Source organism: Octopus bimaculoides, chromosome 20 (assembly GCF_001194135.2).
Source record: "Octopus bimaculoides isolate UCB-OBI-ISO-001 chromosome 20, ASM119413v2, whole genome shotgun sequence".
NCBI lineage: Eukaryota > Metazoa > Mollusca > Cephalopoda > Octopoda > Octopodidae > Octopus > Octopus bimaculoides.
Genome location: NC_069000.1, coordinates 10,776,912 through 10,785,776, shown reverse-complemented (window position 1 = coordinate 10,785,776; position 8,865 = coordinate 10,776,912). Strand labels below are relative to the sequence as shown.

General features: G+C 37.7%; 1 protein-coding gene across 2 annotated transcripts in view; it reads right to left on the bottom strand.

Moving 5' to 3' along the window:
* Positions 1 to 8,865, bottom strand: part of LOC106869286 (dentin sialophosphoprotein) — a 234,144-nt gene that overhangs the window by 180,657 nt on the left and 44,622 nt on the right. The gene's annotated exons all lie outside the window — the stretch shown is intronic.

Genomic DNA, 8,865 nt, shown 5'->3' with positions numbered 1-8,865 from the left:
GCATCTTGAGCAAGTGTCTTCTACTATAGCCTCAGGCTGACCAAAGCCTTGTGAGTGGATTTGGTAACGGAAACTGGAAAAAGCCCATCATATATGTATATATGTATGTATGTGCATGTATGTTTGTGTGTTTGCTTGTCCCCCCAGCATCACTTGACAACCGATGCTGGTGTGTTTGCGTCCCCATAACTTAGCAGTTCGGCAAAAGTGACCGACAGAATAAGTACTCGGCTTACAAAGAATAAGCTCTGGGGTCGATTTGCTCGACTATAAAAGGCAGTGCTCCAGCATGGCCACAGTCAAATGACTGAAACAAGTAAAAGAGTAAAGAGACTTCATGCAGCAGGTTAAAATAGAATCTAAAGTTAGGTAGGACAAATAAACTCTCTGTGATTGATTCAGTAGGAGAGAAATGAGACTAATCTAGTCTTGAAGCCAGACACATAGATCTCCTCAGATTACAGAAATGGTGGAGACGGGGTATTGATAGATTAGATTAGATTAGATGCTTTATTGTGTTTTAGTTTGTTGTTTAACCATCCTCAGAGGAAATCTAATTTGGATCCACTCTGATTTTTATCAATTCAGGACTGTATAAATACCAGTGATGTAGTAGAGTAGCTGTAACATGCCCACCCCAACCGAGCTAATGAAGGAGGAGCATCTTCGATGTGGTTGTCTGATTTGCCAGAATTAACAGCCAAATTTTCCAAAAGAAAAAATCACATCCTACCAACTTAAGAAGGATAGGAGATATTAGTTAATGTAGCCCTAGGTACACTGCATGCAAAAAAAAAAAAAGAAAAAGAAAGAAAAGATAGGATAATTATGAACTGAATGACCACAGACACCATGGCATACAATCTTTAGCACTCTAACTCAATAAAGTTTGGATTTCAAGGCTATAACCTACGGCATTGCGGATTTTTGTATGATTTATTCAAGTTACAAAACAATTCAGGAAATGACAAATTCAACAAAGTTAAAAAGAGACTATTTTATAAACTGGTTGCGGAGAGGTTGGTGAGAGGAAGGGCATCCAGTTATTCTTTTCTTCTCTTACTTGTTTCAGTCATTGTGACTGTGGCCATGCTGGAGCACCATCTTTAGTCGAACAAATCAACCCCAGGATTTATTCTTTGTAAGCCTAGTACCTATTCCGTCGGTCTCTTTTTGCTGAATTGCTAAGTTACGGGGACGCAAACACATCAACATCGGTTTTCAGACACATATAACAAAATACCTATATATACATATATATATATGTTGATGATGGGCTTCTTTTAGTTTCCACCTACCAAATCTACTCACAAGGCTTTGGTTGGCCTGAGGCTATAGCAGAAGACGCTTGCCCAAGGTGCCACTGAACCTGGAACCATGTGGCTGGGAAGCAAGCTTCTTACCACACAGCCACTCCTACACCTATGAAAGAAAACACACACAAAACAAAAAAAAAACACATGACAGACAATGAAGATGGGTGGGGTTTTTTTTCTCTGCTATTGTGCATGACAGATGACAAAAAGCCACAAAAGGCGACAAAGACTATGAGATCCAGCCAACCTATATGTCTGATTGGAAAGCCAAATATAAAATGATGACGATTATGATGATGATCACGGCATTAGATAGAATGTCATAATGTTGATTTTATTAAATCTAATTTGATACCTCATACTCCTATGCTGTAATCCTGCTGGGATTGAATTTGCCTTTTATTGTTCAGGTGTTGGTTGAAACAATAAGTCGAGTCAGTCAACAATACCCTTCCAACCAACACAAAAAAAAAATTGGCCTTGTTTCCAGTGAAAAGAAATCAATAAACATGTTATACACACACACACACATATTTACATAAATGTTAAGATATTTCTAATGGGAACAAGTTCTACATATTCATTAACTAATCATAGATAATCGGTCCGGTGGGTTATGACTGGTAACAATGTAATAAAGTATTAGCTCAATCCCAGATAGGAACGCTCAATTCACATATGGTTGGAAACAAGAGATTACTGAACTAGTATAAAAAATATATTATATACATCATCATCATCATCGTTGTTGTTGTTTAACGTCTGCTTTCCATGCTGGCATGGGTTGGACGGTTTGACTGAGAAATGGCAAGCTGAGGGGTTACACCAGGTTCCAATCAGATTTGGCAAGGTTTCTACAGCTGGATGCCCTTCCTAGCGCCAACCACTCTGAGAGTGTAGTGGGTGCTTTTTACGTGCCACTCAGGTGGCACTGGCATTGGTCACGCTCGAATCATGCTTTTTAGGTATCACTGGCACAAGTACCAGTCAGGCGGAACTGGCATCAGCCACACTCGGATGGTGCTTTTTACATGCCAGTCAGGCAGCACTGGCATCGGCCATGCTCAAATGGTGTTTTCAAATGATGCCTAACTGCCTTAATAAAGACACTGGATACTGTTGTCCAAGGTACACTATGCCTATAAAATAAAGGTGGGGCAGTTGGGGCTAGAATGCCTTTTATCATATGTCTACCCAATCAGAGCCAACTTGCAGTCTGAACAAGGTTTCCAGGAACCGATAAAGGAGCCTTTACTGCTTGCCAAAAATAGCAGCCAAATCTCACTCAGCTGTCTTATATGAGGAAAGGACATATTGGACAATGCAGTCCTAAAAAGACAAGATGGTCATGGCTGGAATGCATTTGATCAGGGCTGACATAGAGAGCTGGACAGCAGTGTAACACCAGCAACGATCCCACAACACTGTTTGCAAATAGATTTAAATTTTCAATGGGTTTTTTTTCCCAACAAACCAATGGATTACTAGACACATTTGCTAAGTGTACATAAATTTCAGCTGTCAAGTTTTACTTGGCCAATATCCAAGTGCATCATAAGGTCATCTATGCAGCAACACTGTATTCATAACAGTTACTGCATAAAAGATATTGCAATTCAGCAGCACATCATACTGACAGACAGTCGTAATATCTGATATACTATATATACTATATATATATATATGTATATATATGTATACCTGCACTCTAATTATTAGCTCTTTTTCTTTTACTATTTCCTGTGTTTCAAAGTAGTTTAATTAATATGCATTAAAAGCTGACGTTGTTGTTTCATTGCAACAGTTTTTGTTTCATATTGCAAATGAAAAAGGTCATTGAAAATCCAGCACACATGTCACAACCAGAAACGCCGATATGTAAATATTTGTTTTCCCTTTTTTAAGTTTTTATTATTGATTTCTGGCTCGCCGTTTAAAAATTCTATTTTCTCTCTATTGGACGTCCTGTGTCCATGTTGTCAGTGTCTTCAGTGTTAAATAGGGCAAAGAGAAAACATATGCTCCCGGTGACAGTTTTCCCCCAGGAGAGCAGGGCAACAACCGGAAAGTGGCAAAACACCAGCTTTGTCTGAGGAAATAGGATGAAGTCGGAATTAATTTCTTCATAATCATTCAATTTGTACAGTTCTTTCTGTTCTGGGAGGTCAAGCATCAAACTGTTTCATGTAATCCCTGTGAGATCTTTAGTGTGGGAGCGAAAAGGACCTAATGCATTAGGTGCCTCCCACCTATGTGTTTCGGTTATTGGACTGTGGCCATGCTGGGGCACGACCTTGAAGGGTTTTAGTTGAGCAAACTGAGCCTAGTACTTAGGTTTATCTGTTTATTTTTGTTTTGTAAGTCTTGTACTTATTCTATCAATCTCTTTTGCAGAACTGCTATGTTACAGGGATATAAACGAATCAATACTAGTTGTCAAGCAGTGTAAGTGGGAGAGGTAAAGAAACAAACACAAAAACACATACCCACATATTATATATCACAGGCTTCCACACAGTATCCACCTACCAAATTCACTTACAAGGCATTGATTGGTAAGCTCAGGCTATATTAGAAGACACTTACCCAAGGTGCTGTACAGTAGGCCTGAACTCAAAACCACAAGGTTACAAAACAAGCTTCTTAACCACCTAGCTATACCTGTGCCAGGTAGCAGACACTTTGTCTTTTGTTGTTGCTGTGTTGTTTAGCCCCAGGACAATCTTAAATAAGCAGGCCTATGATCAAAGGAAATTCAGATGTGACTATATATATATGTATTGTCTTCCTTTCAGACATAGTGTATCTACAGTTACATTATTGAATGTGCTCTGAACTTTATCAGAGCAACAAAATATGATTTGCGGGAAATATGGCTGCCATTGTTAAAAGTTTTAATAGACCATGTAGAGATTTCTCTTAATGGCTTGATAGGAAATGATTCCCAACAGAAATTAATCAGAGGTTCAGCAAACTTCATTCTTTACCCTTGAAGTTTTCTGCTACACTTTATCAATGGCTCCCAGTTTTATGGTAAAAATCACGGACAAAAAATATTTTCATTTAAAGAAGTGCCTGGGGTGTAAATTCATCCAAAATCATAATGAAATAGTTGACATTAATAATAATCAAATGAAAGAGAGAAGGGAGAGTGAGAGAGAGAAACAGGTTAACGAGCATTTTAAATGATATACAATGTGCGAAAGTAATTAAAATAAAGAGAACTATGTTGCTGATTGTATGTCTGAAATGAAAAGTATGCATTCTTGGTTGACAATATCTGAGCAATCACAGCCCTTTCTCTCAGTTTTAATCCACCGACTCTTTATGTAGCTTTTCAGGTTAACAAACATTCTACATACAATAGTTTAAGTAAACACCGCTAACTGTGGTGACTACAAAATGACAGGAGTTTCATGCTAGTTCTTTCTGGTTGCTTCTCTGTACAGTCTAGCAGTCAGTCAGAAAAAAAAAAATTTTATCCTCTCTTCGGTTGGCAATTTGATTGTAACCAACTTAATGACTATACAAAATAGTAGTAACTGGTTTCACACATTCACTAACTTTCTCTCTTTCTCTTTCTCTCATAAGGCACATCTGTAAACGCACATATACACACACGTCAAGGGATGACAAAACTTTGCTTGATTTTCACTGACTTATTTGATGCTAAACATTTAATTAAGTCGGTCATTCTCAAAGCAAAGGGGCAACAACTGTGATAGTTAATTAACATTAGGATTAAGTACAAAATAAGAATAGAAGGTTCATGCCCATGTACATCTTAGCTAAGTCCTACCCAACCACCACAGGCTAAAAGTCTAATCTTTGGTAGGCAAAGTGTCAGTTCTGGACACAGTCCAGTCTATTAACACAGAAAGATATTCAGAATTGCTGCAGATCACATTAAGCTTTCATATGTGCTGTTCCCATGGGGAAAGTCATGATTTCCAGTGTATCTGGCAATTGAGGCTTCAATTGGCTAAAAGTACATAATTTTAAATGCCTGTAACTTTCTTACTATTAATATCCAGAAAAGAACGAATGCAGTTTTTTTGTCATCAGCAAGCAAAACTACATCTGAACTACATTTTTTAAAAATAATCTAGTGAAAAATTTGGAAAACTTCAAGTGGTTGGAAGAAATTTAAGAAGCTCCCAACTTTGGATATATTTTAGGTTATTAATATAAGAATATGTTCAGAATTGTCAAAGAACAAATTGATTTAATATTCTTTTCTACACAATGCACAAGGCCCAAAATTTTTGGAGGGGTGTGGGCCAGTCAATTAGATCGACCCCATTATGCAACTGGTACTTAATTTATCAACCTCGAAAGGATGATGGGTAAAGTCAACCTCAGTGGAATTTGAACTCAGAACATAAAAGACAGACGTCCGCTTTCTATGCTGGCATGGGTTGGACGGTTTGATATGGAGCTAACTAGCAAGGAGCTGTCCAGACTCCAGCTGTCTGTTGAGGCGTGGTTTGGATGTCCTTCCTAACGTTAACCACTTAACACAGTGAGCTTGAGTTTACTATTGGCTTCTTTTGCCAAACTACTAAGTTACAGGGGAAGTAAACACACCAACATTGGTTGTCAAGCGATGGTGGGGGAACAAACACAGACACACACACACACACACATATATATATATATACATAGGCTTCTTTCAGTTTCCATCTACCAAATCCACTCACAAGGCTTTGACCGACCCGAAGCTATAGTAGAAGACACTTGCCCAAGGTACCACACAGTGGGACTGAACCCAGAACCATGTGGTTGGGAAGCAAGCTTCTAACCACACAGCCACTCCTGTGCCTAGTCGATTATACTGACTTCACTACTTTGTCTGGCACTAATTTAATCAAGCCCAGTTTATCAAATGGCTAAGTCCTTGACATAACTTACATAGAATAAACATAGCACAAGAATATTTGTAGATTCACGGAGCAGTGTGCTTTGAAACGTCCCATCCACACTTGGTCGATGAGGCAAAAACACACTTTTCTTTCTGGACACTAGTTATTAAACACAGTTAACGACAGAGGTTTTTAGTTTACAGAGACCAGGCATCATAACATCACAGGAATAAAAAAATTAAAAAACAATATTTTAAATGTGTCAGAGCTTGGAACACACGGATACAAGTGGAAATACTATCCTACTCATAGAAGTTTTATTATATTGCCATGCTGAGTTCAACTCCTATGAGTATAACTTGAAGAAAGGTAGGCTCTGCCAGACAAACCTGCTTTCAGTACATTACATGAAGACAGAAGTATTCTGTGATGCCCAGTATCTCAGTCTTATGAGAATCATCATCATCATCATCATCTGCTGTAAAGTACCACCCTATATTAGCCTTATACATTTACAGCTATTCACACTTCCCATTCTTTAAATTCCATTGCTTGCAATGAGTGTATTGGTGATTAAGGAATTAAAAACATTTCTTTTTCTTTTTAAATGTATGTTGTTGATCACTGACAGTAAAAGCCGTACATGGCAAGGAATGAAAAATTACAACAAAAACTGGAACAAAAATTATGGTGTGGGTGTGGTTGTGTGGTAAGAAGTTTGCTTCTAAACCGCATGGTTCTGAGTTCAGTCCCACTGTGTGGCACCTAGGGTAAGCGTCTTCTATTATAGCCTTGAGCCGACCAAAGCCTTGTGAGTGGATTTGGTAGACGGAAACTGAAAGAAGCCTGTCGTATATATGTATATATATATATATATGTATGTGTGTGTGTGTATATGTTTCTATGTATGTGTTTTGTCACCCCAACATCGCTTGACAACCGATGGTGGTGTGTTTACGTCCTCATAACCTAGCGGTTCGGCAAAAGAGACCGATAGAATAAGTACTAGGCTTACAAAGAATAAGTCTTGGGGTCGATTTGCTCGACTAAACGCGGTGCTCCAGCATGGCTGCAGACAAATGACTGAAAAGAGTAAAAGAGTAAACTATACAATGCAATCGCTGGTTCCTACCATTTCTTTTAGAGTCTAGAAAATCTAGAAGGTATTTTTTTCTTCTATTCTTTATCTCATAATGTATTACCTGTAACCATGTTTTTACTTTAATTATCCTAAATTTAATATGGCATTCTACAAATATGTCGTCCTCCAGTGAATTGTACAAGAATTTTTATTTGAAACAGCAAACAATTGGTAAATTAGATGGTTTTCTATTAACACTTTAACATTCAGATTGCTGTGTCATACGTAATACTTATAAGCCTGTTACCTGTGCCTTAGCGAAGGCGGAGGTATTGTTTTCAGTCGTGTTTGTTTGTCCATGGACAAGATATCTCAAGAACCGCTGGATGGATTCGGATGAAACTTTCAGGGATGTTTGGCCTCATGACTGGCACAAACTGATTAGTTTTGGGATCAATGCAGTACTGGACAAGGGTTCTGGATTATTTTTTCCTGTTTTTTTACTTAATTTTTGAGAGCAGTCAGATTCATTTTTAGTATTCTCGTTTGTGAGAACAGCTAAGTTTATTTCAGATATTCTCACTTTAAAAATCATCTCTGGCTAATCGTTCAGAGGACGTTGGTGTCGCCTTGGCAGAGGTTTGCACTCTCTGAGTGCTCTTGTTTTGTTTTGAATTCACCAGGCATTATTTCATAGCTACAAGAGTTTAATGGTGTGACTGTATATTTTTAGAATGACATTGTAGGATAAGTGCAAGAGGTTGGATCTGGCCGGTTTGAACATCAGACAGATAGAATATTCAGGCCAGATATGGCCAGTTTGAATACTAAATGGTTAAACAGTAAATCACAGTTAATTTCTTTCTCTGGCACTAAATTTTTTTCAACAACAAACACCAAAAGAAAATAAATCAGTAAGTAATAAAACCAAGAGATATCTGAAAACACCGAAATGACAATATATTTAAATACACACAGGAATGACAGGCATAAAAATATCCAAACTACTTGGTGAATGATTGTATAGGCAAGGAGAATCAAGAAGAGTGGGTGGGAATAAAGTGGGGAAATCGAATGTAAAAGAACGGAACATTCTTACATTTGTTGTTTTTGAAGGCTGTTGGCTCACTGCCACCAAGTCTAGAGGACAGTGAGTAAACATTTCTATGGTGTGTGTGTGTGTGTGTGTGTGTGCAAGTAGTGAAAGTGGAAAATTGCTGTTGTGGAGAAGTAAGCAAGACAAAAGGATGTACACAAGTGTTTGTCAGTACTATAAGATAAACACAACCGCAGTGAGCCACCAATACACACACACACATATATGCATACACACACATATATACACATAGATACATATGTATGTGTGTGTATGTATATATATATATATATATATGATGATGATTATATATATTTTTTATGGTAGTCTGACCTTAGAGTCCCTCATAGCGTGAGGCATTATTGTATAGTAATGCTCTTATATAAATAAATATATATTTTGGGAATAAATGATGGATTTTTTCCCCCTTATGAGGTTTTTTTTTCGCGCTAGCTACTTGATAAATTCTTGTAAAAGAATTCATCCTATTATTGAATATATATATATATA